The sequence below is a fragment of the Salvia hispanica genome, chromosome 2 (assembly GCF_029641045.1).
Source record: "Salvia hispanica isolate PSC_SH4W2 chromosome 2, Shi_PSC_v1, whole genome shotgun sequence".
Lineage (NCBI taxonomy): Eukaryota > Viridiplantae > Streptophyta > Magnoliopsida > Lamiales > Lamiaceae > Salvia > Salvia hispanica.
This window is the reverse complement of record NC_142693.1, coordinates 12,098,630-12,123,373: the sequence shown is the minus strand read 5'-3', so window position 1 is coordinate 12,123,373 and position 24,744 is coordinate 12,098,630. Positions and strand designations below refer to the sequence as shown.

The 24,744-nt window shown below is 39.9% G+C and overlaps 1 long non-coding RNA gene and 2 pseudogenes across 3 annotated transcripts; 2 read left to right on the top strand and 1 right to left on the bottom strand.

Moving 5' to 3' along the window:
• Positions 1-296: 296 nt before the first annotated feature.
• On the top strand, positions 297-2,341 carry LOC148931583 (uncharacterized; annotated as a pseudogene).
• A 4,465-nt stretch (positions 2,342-6,806) lies between these two features.
• Positions 6,807-8,599, top strand: LOC125188881 (cytochrome P450 71AU50-like; annotated as a pseudogene). Its single transcript, XR_016136036.1, has 2 exons — positions 6,807-7,661; positions 7,902-8,599. The product of XR_016136036.1 is annotated as a cytochrome P450 71AU50-like (transcript).
• An 8,760-nt stretch (positions 8,600-17,359) lies between these two features.
• On the bottom strand, positions 17,360-19,464 carry LOC125209218 (uncharacterized). Of its 2 annotated transcripts, none has more exons than XR_016135273.1 (3): positions 19,219-19,462; positions 18,366-18,454; positions 17,360-17,500 (listed from the first exon to the last, which is right to left on the bottom strand). It is a non-coding gene; the product is annotated as an uncharacterized LOC125209218 (long non-coding RNA). The 2 variants fall into 2 exon arrangements; XR_016135274.1 differs by lacking the exon at positions 17,360-17,500 and adding an exon at positions 17,507-18,122 and having other exon boundaries at positions 19,219-19,464.
• Positions 19,465-24,744: the final 5,280 nt, after the last annotated feature.

Here is a 24,744-nt window from a genome sequence, read left to right as displayed (position 1 = left end):
CCACATAGCTCTGACCGCCGGGCGCCGGCGGGCGCCGTACAACTTCGCGGCGGTCGCTGGTCGCCGTCTGACTCCAGATTTCCAGACTATGCGTTTTTACTCCCCTTTTCGGCTCAAATATGCACATTTCTCACAAAACACGTCAAAATACCAAAATGTATAGAATATGCAAATAATGGACATGTAGAGTGATTTTGATAACAAAAACGGACCAAATAATGGCCTTAAAACAGTGCAAAATCCGGGCGTATCACACTGATGACCAAGTAACGGAGGTACGATCAGAACTGACCGCCATGCTTCAGGAGATGCGCGCAGGTTTCGCTTCGCTCAAACTTAAGGATACTTCCAGACATGGGGACTATTCCACCTCAGCGAATCAGGGATCAAAGACGGCATCCACAGGTGGGTCGCCCATGCCTAACTTTGATGGCTCGGAGGCCCTTGCGTGGCTTGCACGGGCGGAGCAATATTTTCTGATCTCGGGAACCCCTCCCGAGGACCGGGTAGGCATCGCCATGGTAGCTCTGGCTGGCACTGCCCTCCCTTGGTACCAGTTGTTGCGGCAGCGAGTTCCGGATCTGACGTGGGCTCGGTTTGCAAGGGAATTGATGAAAAGATTCGGAGGCAATGGAGCGTTGAATGAGTATGAAGCATTCGCCGTAGTCCGCCACACTGGCTCCCTTGCAGATTTCGTGGATGCCTTTGAGGCGCGACTCGCACAGGTTCCAGATATCTCGTGTCAGCAATACCTTGGATTCTTTATGGCGGCACTTCAACCTGAGGTCCGTCTACAAATGAAGGCGGCCAAAATCACTACTTATGAGGATGCGGTCGAGTTAGCACTGGACATCGACATGATGACGTCCAACCAGCCCCCGCGATCAGCGCCCACCCAGTCGCCCACCCAGACGCACACATATGCAGCCCAATCGGCTCGCTCCTTCTCAAAGGGGTACGCCCAAACCCCCTCTCATTCATCTGGATCGTCTAAACCTGTATCCAAACGCTTCCGGAATGTGTCTCCGGAGGAATATAAACGGCACATGGCAGCAGGTACCTGTATCAAGTGCGGCCTGAAGTTCGGTCCAGCCCATAGATGCCCTCCCAAAACTCTCAATGTTCTTATCTGCGAAGATGACGATGAGGCCCTTGAGGACGAGGAGCTCAAGGAACCGGCTCACGAGGTTGAGCTGCAGCTCTCTGAATTATCATTGAATGGTCTGGACACGTCAACAACTATAAAGCTATTTGGAGAAATTGGCTCGCATAGGATCAAAGTCATGGTGGATAGTGGCGCTAGCCACTGTTTTATTTCAGAACAATTGGCACAACAGCTCCAGTTACCGATCACTCCCACTAAACCTTATTCGGTAATATTGGGCGATGGAACGCCACGTCGGGCAGCGGGGCTCTGCCAGAGGGTGCCTTTGGTTTTGGAGAAGGAGAGCTTTGCGGTGTCCTGCTATGTATTTCCTCTCCGCAACATCGATGTGATACTAGGGGTATCATGGCTCGAGACCCTCGGTTATGTCTTGGCAAATTGCCAGCACTCCTCTATGGATTTCTCGGTCGATGGTCGGCCCGTGTCACTCAAAGGCGACCCGACCCTCATGAGACGCGCGTGCTCAACACAAGACCCGCGCTCCCTAGAAGAAGGGGACTGCTGCTGGTTCCTTCGATCGGTGGAAAAGAAGACAGCTCCGGGTTCTTTTGACTTCGGCACGGATCTGTCACAGGCAGCACGGTCCCAGCTACTACAACTTGTGGCTGATTTCCCATCTGTTATCGAATCAGCTGGGGGTCTTCCCCCGAGTCGCAGCGTTGACCATCAAATTCCGCTCCTGCCAGGTACAGAACCCGTCTCGGTTCGCCCTTATCGCTATAACCATTTGCAGAAAGATGAGATGGAGAAGCTAGTGGCAGAAATGCTGGCCTCTGGGGTGATTCAACCAAGTACCAGCCCCTACTCCAGCCTGGTCCTGCTCGTCCGGAAGAAGGACGGTTCATGGCGTTTCTGCGTAGATTACCGGGAATTGAACAAGCGGACGGTCCCTGATAAATACCCCATTCCGGTCATTCAGGAGCTTCTCGACGAATTACATGGCGCTAGATGGTTTAGCAAGATTGATTTGAAGGCAGGATACCACCAAATTCGTGTGGCTGCCAGGGACGTTCACAAGACCGCTTTTCGCACGCACTCCGGTCATTATGAGTTTTTGGTAATGCCGTTCGGCCTCACCAACGCCCCGGCCACGTTTCAGGGTTTGATGAATGACATCTTTCGGCCAGCCTTGCGAAAGTTCGTCCTGGTTTTCTTTGACGACATCCTCATTTATAGCAACTCATGGGAGGCACATCTGCGGCATCTACGACACGTTTTCCAGACCCTCCACGCTCATTCCCTCGTGGTCAATCCCAAGAAATGTTTGCTGGGACACCATAGTGTGGAGTATCTCGGTCATATCGTGTCCTATGAGGGGGTGAAGATGGACCCGACAAAGATCTCGACGGTTTTACGGTGGCCGACTCCCTCAAACTTGAAGAGTGTCAGGGGTTTCCTCGGCTTAACCGGATACTATCGCCGATTCATTCGTGATTATAGCAAGATCGCAGCCCCCTCACCGCCCTTTTAAAGAAGCCTCCAGTTCCATCAGATAAACGAGCGTGGACATGGCCAGCTGACGCAGCAGCAGCGTTCGAAGCCCTTAAGAAGGCATTGACGTCGGCACCCCTTCTCCGTATGCCAGATTTTACCAAAGAATTCGTCATTGAATGCGATGCCTCGGGTCGAGGGCTGGGCGCGGTTCTAATGCAAGAGCGCCAACCGGTTGCCTATTTTAGCAAAACACTGTCTTCCCGATGGCTCGCTAAGTCTGCCTATGAGAAAGAGTTGATGGCTTTGGTTTTAGCAATCCATCATTGGCGCCCTTACTTACTCGGCCGCCGCTTTGTGGTCCACACGGATCAACGGAGCCTACGTCAACTTTTGGCCCACCCCTTGGCCACTCCGGCTCAACAGAACTGGGCTGCGAAATTGTTAGGCTACGATTTTACGATCGTCTACAAGGAAGGCCGCCTCAATAAAGCTGCAGACGCCCTCTCTCGTTGCGACGAAACAATGCTGGAGTTCTCGGTTGTGTCCCGACCAACCTGGCCGGATTGGTCCACCGTCCAGTCCACCATTTCTACCGACCCAACTCTAGCTAAAATCAAAACTGACTTGGAGGCAGGGCGTCCTTCATCTCTCCACTATGAGCTGATTCATGGGACTCTTTTCTACAAGGGTCGAATCGTGGTGCCTCCACAATCATCGTGGATTCAGAAATTGATTGCCGAATTTCACACCACGCCAACCGGGGGGCACTCCGGGGCCTATCGCACTTACCGCCGGCTCGCATCGAATGTGTATTGGCCTGGAATGATGCGGCAGGTCACTACCTTTGTCGCAGCTTGCGCAATCTGCCAGCGACACAAGTCCGAAACCAAGGCTCCAGCGGGTCTCTTGCAACCCCTGCCAATACCGGAACGAGTTTGGGAGGATATTAGCATGGATTTCGTCTCCGGGTTACCTAAGTCAGGGGGGTTCGATTGCATCTTCGTCGTCGTCGACCGTTTATCCAAATATGCACACTTCATTGGTTTGAGGCACCCATTTTCGGCTCGACAAGTGGCTGATACGTTCACAAGTGAGATTATACGCCTCCATGGCATACCTTGTTCGATCGTGTCGGATCGAGATCCGCTGTTCTTGAGCTCTGTCTGGAGAGAGCTCTTCCGCGCTACGGGAACTAAGCTGAAAATGAGCTCGGTGTACCATCCCGAAACAGATGGCCAAACAGAGGTCCTAAATCGGTGCCTGCAGACTTACCTCCGTTGTTTTTCATCCGATCGCCCGAAACAGTGGCACAAGTGGCTGTCTTGGGCTGAGTACTGCTATAACACGAGTGCCCATTTGTCTGCTGGGACGACGCCTTTTGAGGTAGTTTACGGCCGACCACCCCCGACCATCCACGATTTCCTACCAGGTGAGATCAGAGCTCAGGCGGTTGTCGACACGCTCCGTTCTCGCAACAACGCCCTAGAACTTCTGCGCCACCACCTTCAGCGCGCTCAGAATCGGATGACGGTCGCCGCTAACAAGCAACGTCGTGATGTTCACTTCAGCATCGGCGACATGGTCTATTTGAAGTTTCGCCAGCACCGTCAGTCCACACTCTTTACGGTGCGAAATAGGAAGCTGGCCCCTCGTTATTTCGGCCCATTTCGGGTCAGTGCGCGCATTGGCGACTCTGCGTATCGCTTGGAGCTTCCCGCCTCAGCTCGTATTCACCCAGTTTTCCATGTCTCCTTGTTGAAACAAGCCATTGGGGAGGAGAGGGCAGAACCAACTTTGCCGGAGGGACTGACCAATTACGAGCCCCCAATCTTGCCTGAACGGGTACTGGACAGACGGGTGGTTGACCAGGAGGGGCAGCAGGTTAAACAGGTCCTACTAAAATGGGATGGGCTGGACATTGAGGAGGCAACTTGGATGGATGAAGCTGATGTTTGTGGACAGTTTCCTTTTTTCAGCCTTGAGGACAAGGCTGTTTTGACAGATGGGGCAGTTTATACGGTTAAAGAGTGGAAGACTTACAAGAGGGGAGAGAGAGGAGTTGCCTGGCCGAGTAACAAGCAACAACAGTAGAGGGAATTTCAAATTAGTTTGTTAGCAAGAATATCTCTGGTTGTTCAGGTTGTTAGGTTGTTAGTCAATTTCCTAATTTCATGTAATTTGAATTTCAAGTAGCTGATATTGTAGTCTATAAATAGGGAGAACCGAAGGAGAGAAATCATCTCTGGAAGTGATCATTTTGTAGACGACTCTGTCGTAGGGCCTCCGTGTGAGGAGTGTGTCTTTCCATTTATTTACAGCAATAAAAGAATTCCACTTCATTTCCCTCTAATTCTGTGTTTATTTCAGCACACCTCGTGCTAATTCTGTTTGGGTAGCCTTTACTCCTATAAGTGAGAGACCTGCAATGAACAGGGAAGTGAGAGTAGAGTCCCCTACATTGCCCACTTTCTGGAGAATTGGTTCAAACGCCTTCAAATATTCGTTCAATGAACCGGATTACCGAAGAGTCGCTAAACGACCCACATAATCTTCGTAAAGATCAGGATCAAAGCGCAGTTTTTCCGCAATGAGAAATTCATCGCAGGTTTTGCCTTTGTTATTGTCCTCCCAATACCCGAACCATTCTGCTGCTGCGTCATCCAATAAGAACTCAGTGAGATATAGACGGTCCGCCAACGGTGTGAAGGAATGGTTGTAATACTTTTGGGTTCTTTTAATACATCGGACCACGTTGTCGCCCCCAAATCTCAGGGGATCAAACTTCAGTTTTGGCCATGAATCCGAGTCGTACGTCGGTGGTTTGGAGACTACGGACATCGGAATTGTCCATCCGCGTGAAGCCGGGGCGGAAGCAGCAAGTTTAGGTTGTGTGGAACCTATGTTCTCGACCGCTACTAAGAGTTTGGATAAATGGTCCTCCAAGCTCTTGTTAATCATCGCTTGTTGTCGAGAGAAAGCCTCCTGATCAAAACGGTTTGACATCATCTTCTTCTCATTATTTGACAAGCGGACTTTTACATCGAATAACATTTGACCCAGCTCCTGAATAGAATACTCCGCCAATGCATCGTCTGGTGGTTTCGACGACGAAGTCATGGTGGACATGAATGGAGGAAGAGGTCAAAATGGAAGCACCAAATGATATGTAAACTGGGGGTGAGTATGGTGTTTGATGAAATGTGTGTATGAAAAGTGTTTGTGAAAATGGAGAAAATTAAACGTGAGCTGGGTTTGAGAAAGAAGAAACTGTATTTCCTTAATTCTCTTTTCTGACTCGATCTACAGGAATTCCACAATATATAGAATTCCCCCTACTTGGTTCGAACATGCGACTCGGGAAAGAACCAAGAAGAAAACCCGAGAAGTGGACTCGATCTATCCTAACAAAGTAACCAACTTAGAAACAATACAATCACGTCTCCTATCATGGAGAACGTGTGAATCCTAACTTCCTTCCACTATTCACGTTTAGTGAAGGACGTAATCCTTGAACTTTCTATGTCTTGACCTCTTCCCTGTGCGCTTAGTCTTCTTCTTCTTCTTGTCTTGGGCCTTTTGACGATGGGCTCGTATTCTTCTCCGATTGGGCTCGAGTTACGCAGGTTCTGGGCTTGCACTCCTTCTACCTCGTCTTGTTGGGCTTGATCCGTATTATATACTATTATCTTTTTTACTTTACTTTTTCTCCACTTTGACTACTCCATCCGTCCACCATTTAAAGAGCCCTTTTGTCATTTTGATTTTTCCACGATTTAAAGAATCATTTTCCTTTATTCCACATTTAGTTTGCAAACCCCACATTCCACCAACTCTTTACACTCGCATTCCACTCACTTTCTCCTTTTACTTTTTTTCAAAAAGTCAAATAATTTTTAAAAGCACGTGCCGAATCAAAAGGGCTCTTTAAATCGTAGAAGGAAGGAGTATTTATTATTATTATTTTAAAAGGAGTGAAAAAAATAAATGTGTGGAGTATTACATAAGAGAGGACATACTAAACCAAACCCTAATACCCTAAGATTTCAAAGGACCGATTCCATAATTCCCTAGATAGTATAATAAATATCCTATAATATAATTAGGCAGAACTGTACTAAAATTGCAAAAGTACTTAACATTATCCACTTATTTAAGGTTCACCAGAATCAAAAACCACTTAAAACAAAATTTGAAGATTCAAACAAAAATGGCTTTAATTTGGATGGCAACCATCACATTTCTCTTCCTCCTTCATCAATGGCGGAACCTCTCAAACAAGAAGAAGCTTCCTCTCCCTCCCGGCCCGAAAGGCCTTCCAATCAGCGGCCATTTCCACTTACTAGGCAAGAATCCTCACCAAGATCTATACCATTTAGCCCGCAAACATGGCCCAATCATGTATACCCGCTTCGGGTTCGCTCCAACCATCGTTATATCCTCTCCTTCCGCAGCAAAGCTCTTTCTACAAACCTACGACCACATCTTCGCGAACCGGTACGCCTACCTCGTCGTCTATGAGCAGCGGAACATTATCTCCGGGCGATATGGGCCGTACTGGCGAAACATGCGCAAGCTCTGCACAGTCGAGCTCCTGAGCGGCATCAAGATCCGGTAGTTCGAGCCCATGAGGAAGGCGGAGATTGGGAGCATGGTGGATTCGCTTAGGGAGACAGCTGCATCCCGTGAAGAGGTTGATCTGAGCGCTATTATCATGTCTGTCAATGGTGGCATGACATGCCTGATGGTTTTCGGGAGGAAGTTTGAGGAGACGGATTTGGACGACAGAGGGTTTAAGGGGCTGATGTCGGAAACAATGGCGGAGGCAGCGTCTTTCAATCTCTGTGACTATTACCCGTATCTGAGGTGGCTGGATCCTCAGGGGTCGGTGCGGCGGATGAAGAAGCTGAGCATGATTTTTGACAGGTTTCTTGAGAAGATTATCGACGAACATGCTGAGAAGAAAGAGAGGAGTCATGATTTCGTCGATACGCTCATGGCCATTCATGACTCGGGCGAGGCTGGATTCGAGTTTGACCGTCGCCAATGCAAGGCTGTGCTACTGGTATTGTTATATTAATATTCATTTCAATTTTATTTGTTTACGTGGGACTGTTGTTCAGTTGTCATGTTTACTTTAATGTCCATTCTTTTTTTTTTTTATGCTTTAATAATGCAAAGATTATTAGATTGTGTCCCATAGTTAACTATCACACATATGTTTCCATTATTAATTTAATCCTAAACAAATCTCTTTGTGGCTTATCATATATTCTTCTTGTCTAACGAACCATGACATGCACAGGATATGCTGCTAGCTGGGATGGACACTTCGGCAGGAGCGATAGAATGGGCAATGGCTGAACTAATTAAGCATCCAAAAGCAATGAAAAAACTTAAGAAGGAACTAGAAGAAGTTGTAGCGCTAAATCAAAGAGTGGATGAATCCCATCTCCCCAGCCTCAAATACCTTGATTGTGTCATTAAGGAATCCATGAGGTTACACCCAATTGCCCCTCTCCTTCCCCACGAGGCCATGGAGGACTGTGAGGTGGCCGGCTACCACATACCCAACAAATCTCGAGTTCTTGTGAACGTGTGGGCCATTGGGAGAGATCCTGATGCCTGGGAAGACCCCGAAAGATTTGACCCGGAGAGATTTCTGAGAAGCAACGTGGATCTCCGAGGTCGAGATTTTCATCTCATACCCTTTGTGTCGGGCAGAAGGGGGTGCCCTGGTTTGCAAATGGGGCTAACCGTTGTTAGTTTGATGGTGGCACAGTTGGTACACTGCTTTGATTGGGAGCTTGCTGATGGAACTGTGCCACAGGATTTGGACATGTCTGATCATTTTGCTCTGGTGATGTCTAGGGCTAACCATCTTAAGGTTAATCCCACTTATAAGTTGAGCGTTTGAGCATTGGCTTCATGTCGTTGCGTGCCGTTCTTTCTCTCTACAATATCTATCACCACCGCCATGACGCTAATATTGGTTTAATAAACACATGGAATAATGTAATAAATTATTGGAATGAAGTATGTGTAGAAGCATTTGAAGTCCTACTGGAATGAAATAAAAATGTTATCCAATGAAGTAATAATGTTCCTGAATGAAGTAATAAACTCACTTGAATAAATTGCATTTTTAAATGTTAATCAAGCAAAAACCCACGTCAATAAATTTGAATGAAACATATGTTGAATCATTTTAAAACCTACTGGAAGCAAGTAAAAACATGTTGTAGTTTCAAGGTATTAGGTACAAAATGAAGTAATAAACCTATACAATGAAGTAAAATGCGCTAGTAATGAAGCAGAAAATTTTTTTTCTCTCTATATATATATATATAGAGAGAGAGTTGTGATCAATGTCGAACCAATTTTAAAGACCGAACTAGAGACCAAATCTGGGCCATTAGATCTAGTTTTTTTGATGAGATGTGCTGCTGCGAAATTTTTTTCTGCTTCATTACTAGCGCATTTTACTTCATTGTATAGGTTTATTACTTCAGCTGCTTCTACACATACTTCATTCCAATAATTTATTACATTATTCCATGTGTTTATTAAACCATATTAGCGCCATGGCGTTGGTGATAGATATTGTAGAGAGAAAGAACAGCACGCGACGGCGAAACCACATTTACGTACTGGAATGAAGTAAAAACATACTGGAATGAAGTAAAAACCTACTAGAATGAAGTAAAAACCTACTAGAATGAAGTAATATATTCTGGAACGAAGTTAAATATTCGTAACATGTTAGTATGACTTATTTACCTTCAGATGAATTAAAATAGGCTCGTGATGAAGGCGAAAATAATTTATAAATTTCTGTATCTTATCCATAAAAAACTAGATCTAAAAGCCCTAATTTGGTAGGGTTCGGTGGTTCGGTCTTTAAGAGTGGATTTGTGGATAATGGGACTATATATATATATATATATTTCATTTTAAATAGTATAATAAAAATATAAGAAATATAAGAAAAAGAATAAAATTAATAATACGACATAGATTGTGTACATTGATATATAACAATTAACTTTTGATGTTAACACATTGTGATGTTTTGATGTAGTTAAATCTGAACTTATGTTTTCATTTTCAGCTCTGGGGTTCTGTTTTGGGTATGATATTTCGGATCTGCTTTCATCTTTCCTTTTATGTATCGTGTCTTAGCTTAGAAATGTTTTGTTCTGTTTTGATTTGCTTAGATCTGATGTTTTATGTTTAAGAGTCCTTAGTGTGTTTAGATCTAGTCGTTCCTGTTCCGTTCATGCACGAGTATGGGTTAGTTTTCTGTTTTTACGTGGTCGTAGCTTAAACTTAGGAGTAGATTAAGTTTCATGTGTTTTTCTGATATTTCTCCTTCCTTAACTTTTCATATCTGTTATTTACTCTGCTTTCCATGTTGATTTGTTAAAGAAGATGAAGTTATTAGAAAGTTTTTACTTTATTGTGTTTTTTGCAGGGGACTGACAGTTCCCATTTATTCTGTTTGTCCATTTACAGAAAGTTTAGTTTAGTTAATCAAGTAGTTTAGTTAAGTTGGTCAGTTCAGTTTAATTTATATTTTTCAAAGTCTAGTAGTTAACTTAACCCACCCCCTAGAAGCGTGACAACAGCCATCCTCAAGTCGTGTCATGCAAACAAATGTCCAACGCCTCATCTCTGTGGGATCGATCTTTACTTCTCTATACTAGTTAAATAGTATTAGTGGGTTATGGTTTTAATAGAACGCACTTTTAGTTCTACTTTTCATCTCACTCGAGTCGGAGTTAGTTGAGTTGATCAACCTGAGCTTTTATCGGATCCAGTCACCCGCAGTTTGCAGGTAGTAGGCATATGCTGGCTTGATCAGGCCGACGATCCAACTTGAGCAGTCCACAACGATTTAAATAAGTAGAAGAAGAGAGATCAAGAAGAAGCGCGCTCAATCAAAAGCCCAAATTTCTAACAATCTCCCGCTTGGGCAACACATGACACCAAATAAATGTGTACAAACCGATTGAGCTCTCAAATATTCTATCACATAGTGTATTCCCTAACAATCATATTATCAACCATATCGGCAAGGGACTAAAGAATATTTTGTCGTGATTAAACCCATAAGTGATCACATATGCAAGTATAATTAACATCAAATCAATTATGGAGCGTAGTATGGAAATTTCATGCAACGTGATCATACATGCCTATTTCCAACTGGTCTTTGCAAATCCTTAGTGAGATCAACCAAAACCGAATTACAAAAGTAATGGACAAAACACAATACTTTATTTCTGCAGAGAATACCATAAGTTTATAACTTCATTGTTCAAAAACTACAATATAGAGAAATAACCAAATCTACTTCCACTGAACGGAAGTACCCTTAAACAACATAACACCCATTTGGTGTAAAGGAAGTACCCTTAAACAACATAACACTCATTTGGGCTACATGCCCATGAAAAACCTTGGGTGTCATCATCAAATTTGTTCCCTTATGCTCTATATATTTGTCCATTCTTAACCTTTTATTTTACAAACAGGAAGCCCATGTTGTTTTGGAATATACTACTGCATGTTGATTGATACAACAACATAAGCGGTCTTTCAATAACTTACAATATGCAGCGTAGTGACAAAGTTACGCAGTCATATTCAATTACTAGATGCCCCAAAACAAATTACGAATTATGTGTCATGCCAGAAGTAGCTACAAGTGTTTGCTCATCACCTCTCCACAAAATGGCTCCACAACCAACAAACATACGTAACTTAAAAATGGATCATTTACTATATTGGTATCTAACAAAATCAGAATTAGTGAATGCCTAATGTTCTCTCTAAATGATCTGATTTTTCTGAGTGTGAGCATGTAATGCTTAGTTCTCTGTATATATCTCATATAACCCGTTTTGCTGCTTCCTAATGATCTAAATAAAAGGTAAATTAAAATTTAATAGCTTAATGACAAAAAAATAATTGAAAAATTTCTGGAATATTAAACATATCCATATTAAATATATGAATAATTTAAATCATAAAAATTTAAAACTTCTTTGAGAATACAGGTTAAAAAATTTGTAATATTAGAAAGAATAAATTTCTTACTTCCTGTCACATATACGTATAAAAAGTAAATTATCACTTAAAATAACGATAATATTTTATGCAACTTGGTTGTTTTGAATAATGTGACAATTTACACTACTATTTATATTAAAAAGTTATACAAACTTTATAAGTTAGACTTAATTTTAAATATATATAATTTCATCTTATTCCGTAATTTAATCTAAAAACTTAGTAGTATTTTTTAATTAATTAAAGGCGAATTAAAATATAAGAATCAAAAACTTTAATTGAGTAGATATAATGAAAATTATAAACATTACCTAAATAAATGGAAGACAAACTAAGCTCTCTAGCACAATTCCAATTTAAACCCAAATATAAGGCTAATCAATATATAAATTTAATAACTTATTTATATATATATAAATATTAATGGTAGTGCACTATTTAAATGTGTTTCAAAGAGTACGATTACGACACAATTATTTTATCATAATCTTATCCGATGAATACCATCACCCAAACACTATCATTTTTCATTTTTCGTAACTAATTTTTTTCTAACATTTCTTGAATATATAATATATTGTGCTATGCAAGTCAGGGAATTTGTTTTTTATTTCCTCTAAAATAAATTATACTGAAATTTTATAAAATTATATTGCTATCTTAATAACAACCTATAAAAAAACTAAATGTCTTTGATTGAAAAAAAAATTGCAACAAATATTAAGTACCAAATGGATATTCAATATAGGTTTTGATGACCGTATAACTTATGATGTATTGGCAAAGACTAAATAAGTAGTACTCCCTCCGTCCCATAAAAGTTGAGTCGTATTCCTTTTTAGTCCGTCCCAACAAAGTTGAGTCATTTCCTTTTTTAACTAAAGACAAAACATCTAATCACTCTTACTTTATTCCATCATTTATTTTACTCTCTCTTATCTTTCCTACTTTTTTCATCTCTCCTATTTATTTAATATAAATTCTTAATCTCCGTGTCCAAAAGTTTTGTCTCAACTTTTATGGGACGGAGGGAGTAGTATATTATTTATAATAGTATAAATAAAAATCAACTCAATTCTAATTATCTACACTAAATTTTAGTGTAAATATATTTACATACTATATAGCTTTAATATTAAATATAAATAATAAATTTAGTTTTAATATGCATACAATAATTTTAATATCTAAAGAATTATAAAAAATATTTAATAAATCAGTTATTGAATTAGAACAAATTTAATTTAAAAATACATACTATTATAGAAAGTCCAATAAAGTAAAAATTAAAATTAGAACTTATAATTTAAGACATAATAATCGAACAAAACACTCAAATTTAACTCTATTTAATAAAAAAATTATTAAATTAGTATCGACTATTATTAAACTCTAAAATATAAAAAAACACATTTACAGCTTAAAATAATATCCAAGTAATATACCATAAAAAATAAATTCTTAATGCTCAACATAAAGCCCGAATGTTATAAATAAATTAATAAACCCTCGAGCCTAAAATGAGCGCCCCTTCTCTCTCTCCCTCCCTCGCCAACCGCCATTTTTCTCCCCCAATTCGGCGCCGCCACGACCGCCTCCCGCCCCACCGCTCCTTCCGCCGTGCCTCACCAGTTAGTCCGCGTGCTTCACGCCCGTCGTCACCCCTCCTGCAAAGCTGCATTGCCGCATCCTACTCCTCATCTCCGGCATCTCTCTCACCATCGCACCACTATGCTGTCCCGGCTGTGCCGCGTCGCCGCGCTTCTCTCTTTCTCCTTCTTCTCACTTTTCTCTCTCATTATCACGCCACAGCCGCTGCTGCCGTCCGCCGCCACTCCGGCGATGAATGGGTTCTGCACAGCCGCCTCGACGCACTCTTTCTTCTTCTCACCCTTCTCTCTCTACGTTTTAGTTTTATTTTGCAGATTCAATGTTGCTTTATAATGGTTCCAAAATCTTGATTGGAAAGCTATCATTTAATTTGACCAATTTTCTATCCTTCCTCATTTTCTCGAAATAAGGATAAACAAAATAGCTTCATATTTTTCCTCCAAAAAGGACAATATTGACTTTCTATCCAACTCTCCCTTTTAGTAGTATAGATTAGTACCAATATAGATTTTTCTAACCAATGTAACTAAGGGTGCTTAAACGGTTCTCCGGTTATCGGTTAGCCAAAATTGGAACCGGAATCGGCCGGTTAATTGAGGAACCGGAACTGGAAAATCCGGTTCTGGTACTGGTTCTAAGTTTTTAAATAAAACCGGTTCCGGTTCGGAATCGGAATCGACCGGTTCCTAACTGAAAACCGGATTATAATTCAATTTTATTTTTTATAATTTAATTGAACTAATTTTGAATTAAAGGTAATATAATTTGAAACATTGAGTAATTTTTAGATTTAAACGGTGTTAGATTTGCGAGCTTTGTTTTCTGAAGTATTTAAAATGTTAAAACCGTGATACTTCGAATCTACAATTATTTCTCTAATCCATTTTTTATGAACTAACTACAATGAGTAGGCCATCATAAGTTTATTTTTATTTCTAAAAGAACGGATACAAAGAGCGGATCACCTAGTGCATATCATACAACATTTGCTAATTACATAATTAAAACCTGACACGTATATGCTATTTAAAAGGAAAAAATTAACAGTTACTAGTATTTTATTTTTGATCGTGTAATCTCTCATCTAGTTGAATTCTTTTTTGATTTAGTCTTTGTTTTTGGTTGCCATTTTATTTCTTTCAGATTTTCATTTCATCACCCAATCTGTTGGATATTTTAATGTAATTGGATTAACTTGATTGATCAGTATTGTTATAATGAAACATCATTTAAGTATGGAGGTGCGGAGTGCACGCTTATTCGATTTCATAATGATGTTAGGGGCGAAGCCCCTAAACAGATGAACGGGGGTCCGGGGGCAGTGCCCCCGGGTAGCGGGGTCCAAGGGGCCGCAGCCCCTGGCGGGGTCCAAGGGACTAATTTGCAATTTCGGAAACCTTTTGAAAATTAGTTATTTTCATTTATATTCCCAACAGATGCACTGTTTCATCAGCAGGTGCACTGGTTCGTCTTCTTCAAATTCTGATCGATTCTTCTGGTACTGGATATCTCGAATACACATATGAATTTTCTGCATTCTCTTAATTTTATCCCATCAAATAACTTTGGTAGAACCACCGAAATTGATTTGATCTGAAAGTGATTATCACGACTTTAAGATATCTGTTTTTCTGTTCTATATATTGAATCTCCGTAACACAAGCTGTATTTCCTCTTCTTTGAGTTTTATCACCCTCTCTCCCTTCTTCTGTGTTGTGGAATATATTTTGTAAAACATGGTTCAATGATTTGTCTTCCTGCTTTTGATTATCAATAAATTAACTTATTTTAAGAATCAAAAGAAATGAACTCTTGATAAGATTTCCCCAGATTTACCGTCACCTTACAAAACTCAATGTTTTCAAATAAATGATTCCATTCTATTCGACTTCTATTTATAATCTTCTCCGTCAGAGAGAGAAGGCTGTGTGAGAAAGAGAGAAAATAAATGAGTATTTTTAATGGCATGAAGAAGAACTTGGTTTCCTCAACATCCTTCAAGTAAAAAAAGCAATGGTTTCCTCGACATCCTTCAAGTAAAAAAAGCAATGGGAGATAATCTCAAGATATGGGGTGAAGATAGACAAGATTAACAATACCGACAGATAGTCCAGAGACCATAAGAATGGCATGGCTGCCTAATATTGCCTAAGCTAGTACCATAATTCTAGTCCTCAAGAATCTTATCTTGCTTTGAATACTCCTCTAAAGAAAGGTCGCACGCCACTCAACAAGATTCTAAGACCATGGTTAACATTTTTTAAATAATGCTCATTTCGTGATAATATCGCTCCCACTGGAATCAATATTCCTTCAGAAACATGCCTTTCATTTAAAAGAACCATTTTAGTTATTCAAATCTTACGAAAGCTGTAAATATTACTAATAACATAACTCCTCTAAAGAAAGGTCGAAATGTTATATAATTACCTTCACATTTGAATACCATTTATGGAGACCATATACAACATGACTGTTCGTAATTATCGCTTAGTCATTTTTTTGTTAAAATGGTTTTCATTTGATTATCATGCAAGCAAATAATTATAACTCACATAAGATGTAAATCACATAGGCAAATAAATTTGCACACTTTGTCACATCACACATAACCAAATAAATCATTTGATTTTAAACCACTAAGTGTCTAAAACCAAATAATTAAAATAAATCACAATTTATCCTTTCCATGAACCATGGTACTCCGGATAAAAAGGATTAAATAAAATGTATATACCCCATTTGAATAAAACAAATATCTAGGGTATAAAAATTAGGTCAGACCACACATTGGGCCTTGCCTATTAATCGGGCCATCTAAAACCGTAATTAGGGTTTTGCCCTAAAATAAAAACATCTAGCCGCCGCCGTCTTCTAGGGATCTGCGCCGCCGTCGTCTTCATCGTCGGGACTGCCCTGCCGCCGCCAAGCTCCGGGAACCGCAGCCGCCGCTGCTGCCGCCAGCCGTCAGCCACCGCGCCGCCGCCTCGATCTGCGCGCGGCTGAAAACCCTAGGGGTTCTAGCCGCCGCCGAAGCTGCCTGCACAGCCGCCGCCCGCCTAGCTGCTGCCCGCCGACGCCCGCTCTTGCCCGGCTACCGCCGACGCCGTGCACCGGCGACCGCCACCGCCAGCCGCCCTGCCGCCTCGATCTGCGTGCGGCTTAGCCTGCTAGGGTTTCAGCCGCCGCCAAGGCTGCCAGCCGCTGTTCTGCCGCTTTCCCAGCCGCCAGCCGCCGCCGCCGCCGCCTAGATCTGCGTGCGGCCGAGCCCGCTAGGGTTTCGGCCGCCGCCTAGGCCTTCTCCTCGTCGGCTTCGTCTTCGTCTTGTTTTTCTCCATCGTATTACATTTCTTTGTATTCTAACTATTACATTTGTTTACAAAAGAAATATACAAGGGAAAAACAAAACCTAATCTACCACGGTCAACCCCCGTGGGTTTACAATAAAACGAAGAATAACAAGATTCAACAATCACGCAATATTGCAAGCATGAAAACAATCATCCATCACATTTTTCAAACATGTAGATCTACACACGTAGAATACAATAAACATAGATCAAGAATAAACTATCATAGATCTACAATATTCTTAAGAATATTCTTATAGATCTAGAATATTCCATTTAACAACTATATAAAATAGATCTAGGAAATAACGTGTGATTAAGTCAAAGCAGCGTATGATTAAATAACGTGTGTCCTATATTATTACAAAGATTAGGAAATATTAAATCTCCAAGACATCGTCTTACAGTAGATAGCAACAAAGACGTGTCTATACTTTAGATCCATTCAATGCTATACCACACCAGTGTCACTAGTCATTCTCAAGGTAAAGACGACTTTTCGGATGGACACTGCAACCTTTCACGATAGGTAGCCAAAGCCTATCTAGGTTGTGAAAAAGTTTTACTTCTACAAGGTATCGGTTGGGCCACCTACTGTGATGACCTGTTCCACGACCCAACCTTCAATGTAGAAGACTTAGACTGATTTTACTTTCCGGCGTTTTAATTATATAATTTAATATATAATTAAATACGGTCAATACCCATTAAAGTAAAATACACAGTGTGAAGAAAACATTTATTATTCTCATTAAATGAAGAGTGTTTACAATATACAAGCAATTTATCAAATTCAAAAACTCGAAAAATGCTTTTTAGTATATATGTTCCAACACTGCCCACAAGCGAGATCACTCGCTTCTATACTCTGCAAGAGGGAGAAGAAAGGGGGGGTGAGCTTCGACAAGCTCGTAGTGTAATCGCATTCCAGAATAAAACCTCTAAAACTTCAATTTATATTGCTATCTCAATGTAAAAATTTTATTACCTGTAATGTCGTACCACACATAATCGATTTATACCGGCATCAATATACAAGTTCAAAATAAATATCATCAAATATAAACATTCATAACAGTTTGAATCATTTAAAAGAATCACACACAGCACTTGCGATTAAACCACACCTCTACAACATGCACTTCTTTAATCAACATAATTATACGGTAAGAAACATAATTATTTAAAGAATTTAAAGCACCAAATATTAGTTCTAAAACGGATATCACATTCAGCCCCCAAGTTTTGCTTTGTGATGGACACGGGTACACGGACAGTATAAGTAGCCTAATGAGGGCGTCTATCTTGTAGGTCCGTAGCGGACACTGTAATCTCCCATATGGCCTATCGTAAGGCAACTGTCATATATTACCCATATAGGGTACATGTCAACTATCAACATATCATATAGACCATCGCTTCGGTTATCCAGAAGACGAATGATCAAACATGTGTACAGTACTGTTGTCCTATGACATGCCAACTATACCCTGTGATTCACTCAAGCAATGGGGCTTAACACAACTATTTCATAACAACTTTCACATTATTCAACACATATAACTATATAAATCACCTTGCATCTCATAAGAAATATCAAACCACAATTTTAGTATCTCATCTTTCAATATCACTGTTTCTGTCACTTTACCTTGAAGTATACAATCCACACAAACAAGTAGTAATATTTATCAAAGTTAAAGAAATTAAATTCTAGAACACGCGTACACTACCTGTACACGTCAACAAAAACTCTATTACTTGTTTAGTCAACCATGGATGTGCCCATTTCCCCTCTCGCTTGTGCTTGCACTCGGTTCACCTAATTTTCAAACAATCACATACACAGTTTATAAATATACACAAATAAAGCCAAATCATCACATCTATCTATTTCACTTTCCATACTCTTCCCTTTATCACAAAATAAGCCAAATATAATATGTATGCAAGTTAAAAGATTTCTAACTTCATTTATAGCAAAAAGAAGCAAAGTAATTCAATAATACTATTCAATAGTTTCGGAAAATGAAAGCTATACCCAGCTGCCCCAAAAATATAAGCCTCATCATTCCATTTTTTCTCCATAAAACAAACTTAATTAATTTTAAAAATATGGGACAGCAACTTTAACTTAAAATTAAACTCAAAATTTTGACATCTTGAAGCTAAAACTTCAATTCTAAACCTTTTGATAACAACCAATATCTAAACCCCTTTCACCCAATCTTTTTTTGATAATTTCCAGCTTACTTAAGTATCAATAGCCCACATCAAACTTCACAACAAGATCAGCCCCAACATTATATAATATCAAACCATCAAGAAGGTGGCTTTAAAACCCATGGAAAGAGAATATGGTCACAAATCATCCTTAAACTTAGCTTTTTCTATCACTTTCATGCTTAAATATCTTAACATACTTCCAATTGCATAATTCCATAGTCAATTTACACAAAAGCATCAAAGCACCAAAACCCCCAAACTCAAGAACCCTAATTTCGACTCCCACAACAAGAATCAAATCAAATTAACATCACTACTATGCTTAGAAACAAGATTAAGGACTTTATGGAGGAGTCTAACCTCTAATTTCAACTAATTTGCAAAGCTAAGTGGAGGTGGATTTTCAACTTGAGCTCCAAAATTAAGAAAAACTAGGGGGAATTGAAAGCTTGGATTGGCGGTGGGTACTACATGCTTCCCGGTGGAGTGATTGGAGATATCACGGTGGCTGTTCGGATGGAGTAGAGAAGTTGTCGAAATTTTTGCAGTGAGGGGAGAAGTTTACGTAGAGAGAGATAAGTATGAAATCTGATTTTCAAAACCCATCTCAAAATCTTTTCTATTTTCCTTTTCCTTTTTCTCTTTTCTTCTCCTTTTTTTTTCCTAATTACCCCCATAAGACACGTTTCCTACTCATTAATATCCCTCTATTCATTTTCTTTCTTCTTTTCTTATTTTCTAATTTCCATCCTTATCTCATTCTTTTTCTTAATTCTAATTTATCCTATTTCTATTTCCTATCTTTCTAACATAAAACTAATAAAAGCATATACATATATATAAAGCCACTAATAAAAAATATAATTTCTAATTCTAACTTCTAAAAGATTGGGATATTACAACTCTCCCCCACTTAGGAAATTTCGTCCCCGAAATTGATACCTGACTCAAAAAGGTAGGGGTATTGCTGTCTCATCATATCTTCCGGCTCCCATGTAGCTTCTTCTATTTTATGACTTCGCCACAATACTTTAACAAGTGCTATTCTTTTATTTCTGAGCTCTTTGACCTTTCTTGCTAGAATCTGAACCGGTTCTTCCTCGTATGTCAAGTCTGGTTGTACTTCAATCGATTCAACCCGGATAACTTGAGAAGGATCTGATCTGTATCTCCTCAACATTGAAACATGGAATACATTATGTATCTTTTCTAGATCAGGTGGTAATGCAAGTCGGTACGCTACTGGACCCACACGTTCTAAAATTTCATAAGGGCCAATAAATCTTGGACTCAGCTTTCCTTTCTTGCCAAATCGCAGTACTTTCTTCCACGGGGATACTTTCAGAAACACTTTGTCACCAACACAAAATTCAATGTCTTTCCTCTTCAAATCTGCATAAGATTTCTGCCTATCTGATGCTTCTTTCAGTCGATTTCGTATCAACCTGACCTTTTCTTCCGTCTCTTGTATAATTTCAGGACCCACTATCTTATTCTCGCTCAGCTCTGTCCAACATAACGGTGTTTGACATTTACGGCCATACAATGCTTCATACGGAGCCATCTGAATACTAGATTGGAAACTATTATTATATGCAAATTCCACCAACGACAAGTATTTTTCCCAACTACCTTCAAGGTTGATGACACAACTTCTCAACATGTCTTCTAAAATCTGTATTACTCGTTCCGATTGTCCATCTGTTTGTGGATGAAAAGCTGTACTAAGGTGTAGCCGAGAACCCAAAGCTTCTTGAAATTTATCCCAGAATCTTGAAGTGAATCGTGGATCTCTGTCAGATATAATCGAGCTTGGTACTCCATGTAATCTCACAATTTCACTAATATAAAGTTCAGCCAACTTCTCTAATGAATAATCAGTTTTGACCGCAAGAAAATGAGCTGATTTGGTCAACCGATCAACAATCACCCAAACTAAATCTTTCTTCCGAGGTGATAAGGGCAATCCTACAACAAAATCCATCGTGATTCGATCCCACTTCCATTCTGGTACGGTGATTGGCTGCAATGAACCTGACGGAACTTGATGTTCAGCTTTGACTTGTTGACATGTTAAGCACTTTGCCACATATTCGGTAATATCTCTCTTCATACCATGCCACCAATAGAATTCCCTCAAGTCGCGATACATTTTATTACCTCCTGGATGCATAGAGTATAAACAGTTGTGCGCTTCTTGGAGTATATCGTTCTTCAACTCTTTATCATCTGGCACATACAATCTTCTTTTAAAATATAAGTATCCATCGGGACTTTGATAGAATCCATGTGCCTTTTTCCCTTGAGAAATCTGCTCAAACTTAATCTTCACTTCATCATCATTCATTTGAGAATCTTTAACTCACTGCATCAGTGTCGATCTCACTCTAAGTTCTGCCACAAGATTTCCATCATCTGATATTTCTAGCCTTGCATTCATCGCTTTCAAAGCTGCAATTGATTTCCTGCTGAGTGCATCTGCCACAACATTGGCCTTTCCCGGATGATAATCAATCACACAATCATAATCTTTAAGTAACTCTACCCATCTTCTCTGCCTCAAATTGAGTTCTTTTTGTGTAAGTAGATACTTAAGACTCTTGTGATCTATGTAAATATAACATCTTTCACCGTACAAGTAGTGTCTCCAAATCTTCAAGGCAAATACAATGGCTGCCAACTCTAGATCATGTGTGGGATAATTTCTCTCATGTGTTTTCAATTGCTTGGAAGCATAAGCAACTACCTTACCTTCTTGCATCAATACACAACCTAAACCATCATAGGATGCATCACTAAATATAGTGTACTCCTTTCCCGATTCAGGTTGAATTAGTACAGGTGCCTCTGTCAAAATCGCCTTTAGTTTATCAAAAAATACCTGACGTTCCTCGCTCCAGTTAAATGACACATTCTTCTGAAGTAAAGTAGTCATCGGCTTCGCTATAATAGAAAAACCCTTCACAAATCTACAATAATAGCCTGCTAAACCAAGAAAACTACGAACCTCCGATACATTTTTCGGAGACTTCCATTCCACAACTGCTTCAATCTTCTTTGGGTCCACTCTAATTCCCTCTGCTGATATAATATGACCCAGAAAAGCAACTTCTGTCAGCCAGAACTCACACTTACTGAGCTTTGCATACAACTGTTTATCTCTCAATACTTGCAAGACTGTTCTCAAATGCCGTTCATGATCATCCCTGGTTTTAGAATACACAAGTATGTCATCAATAAACACAATTACAAACTGATCAAGGTATGGTTGAAAGACCCGATTCATCAAATCCATAAAAGCAGCTGGGGCATTTGTCAACCCAAAAGGCATAACTTTGAATTCATAATGGCCATAACGAGTTCTGAAAGCTGTTTTATGAACATCATCATCTTTCACCTTCAACTGGTAATAACCGGATCGCAGATCAATCTTCGAAAATATGCTTGCTCCCTTCAGTTGATCAAATAAATCATCAATTCTAGGCAAGGGATATTTGTTTTTAACAGTTACCTTGTTCAACTGTCGATAATCGATACATAATCTCATGGATCCATCTTTCTTTTTCACAAACAACACTGGCGCTCCCCAAGGTGATACACTCGGCCGTATAAACCCTCAATCAAGTAATTCTTGAAGTTGAGCTTTCAACTCTTTCAATTCTGTCGGAGCCATTCTGTAAGGGGCCATTGATATCGGTGTGGTGCCTGGTGTAACCTCAATAGAAAATTCAACTTCACGTTCTGGTGGCAAACCTGGTAACTCTTCAGGAAATACATCAGTATATTCTGACACTATAGGTATATCAGCTAGCTTCGGACCCTCTGTTCGTGTATCTAGAATATAGGCTAAATATATCTCACAACCCTTTCCCACAAGCTTACGAGTTGTAGTAACAGATATCACATTATCAAGATAGTCTGATCTCTTATAGTCTGATCTCTTACCAACCATTATCACCTCACAGTCATCTAGTGTATACAATGTTATTCTCTTTTTACAGCAATCAACTAGAGCACGGTGAACATACAACCAATCCATTCCCAGAATAATATCAAATTCACGAAATGGTAACTGCATCAAATTGGCTAAAAAGAGACATCCTTGGACATTTAGAGGACAATTTCTATAAACTCGATTCACTACCACACTCATACCCAGGGGATTTGACACTAAGATATCATATTTAGTCTTTTCTAAGGGCAAACTATGTTCTTCTATAAGTCTATCACAAATATATGAATGAGTAGAACCGGGATCAATCAAAGCAATAACAGGCACATCAAATAATGTAAAGGTACCAAGTATAACATCAGGAGCATCGGTGTCCTCGCGAGTCCTCATAGCATAAGAACGTGAAGGAGCACTCTGTGCTGGCCTCTGTATGGGCTCAGATGTTGCCCTCTGTCCTCGTGTTGTTCCAAAACCCCTTCCGATTCCACGACCTTGTTGCACCCCTGGAACCGATCTAGTCTCAGAAACTTCTGGAACATTCTGCCCCCTTGGACAATTTCTGTAGTAATGATCCTTAGATCCACATAAGAAACACGTCCCTAGCAGTCTTCGACATTCACCATGGTGAGCTCTTCCACAATGTTGGCACATCGGTACTCTGTCTGATCCTCCAGTACTAGCCATCGATGTTGCCTGTTGCCTTGGCCTAAACTCTGACATTTGGCTTACTCTTTGGCCTTGGAATCGACTAGGCGTTGAACCCCTGTTACCTCTAAAGTCTTTGAATCTCTTCCCCGAGAATCGAGAAGCCGAGTGAGATGATTCTGCAGGTCGTTTCTCCTGATTCATAGAGCCTTCTTCAACTTTCTCAGTAACTTTAAGTTGTTCAAGAGTCCTGGTAGCATGTGATAACATTGTCAAATCTGATGTCTCCAATCCAACTAGTCCAGCTTGGATAGTACTCCTCAGACCTCTTCTAAACTTCCGACACATATCAGCATCTGAATAATTTATCTCTGGGGCATATCGTGAGAGACTTCGGAACTCAATCTCGTACTGTTGAACAGACCTCCTACCTTGAACTAATTGTAGAAATTCTTGTCGTCGGTCTTCTAAGTACTGCTCCCCAACATAGCACTCTCAAACTAAGACTAAATCTTAGCTATTAGATTAGAAGATCGAGTGATTGAAATAATGTCATGATTATATTTTTAATAAAGAAAATTAATAAATAAAATTAGAGGGTATTAATGTCAATTCTCTCTCATTAAAATCATCTTAGAATTTAAATTTACGTGATTCTCTCGATTTATATTATTTTTTTACAAAAATATATCAAATTAAAGATAATTTTATAAGGATTCCAACGAGATCTCAATTGTATATGTTCCGACGACGTTCAGATGATGAAATTTGATATTTTTTATTTTAGTTTTCGTAAATATTGATAACCAAATTTTTATCAACAAATACATAAAAAAATCTCAATAAAACCATGTAAAAATCTCAATGCATATTGTTGATATTTGTAATACACTATGTTGATATAAAAAAACATTCACGAAAATTATCATATGATAACATAATGACGATATTACCCTTTTGTTGATATTTTGTCTACTATTTATTGAGATTCGTAATGTCACGACCGCGCCTTGCTAAGGATAGCATCGCTCGGTATATCGTGACTAGGGGAGGGAATTAAGAAGAGGGAATAGAAAGTGGATGAAAGAATTAACAATAAGACACACAAGTACTTTTTCATAAGATAAGAGAGGTTCACAAGACAACGAAGGATCATAAAATCAAGAATGTTTATCAACGGTCACTCGATACTAGACATTGTTCTTACGACCCATACATTACAAAATACTACTATCATGCTGTAATACCCGCTTCTTTCATTATCCTTTTCGTTGATGTTTAATGTCGAA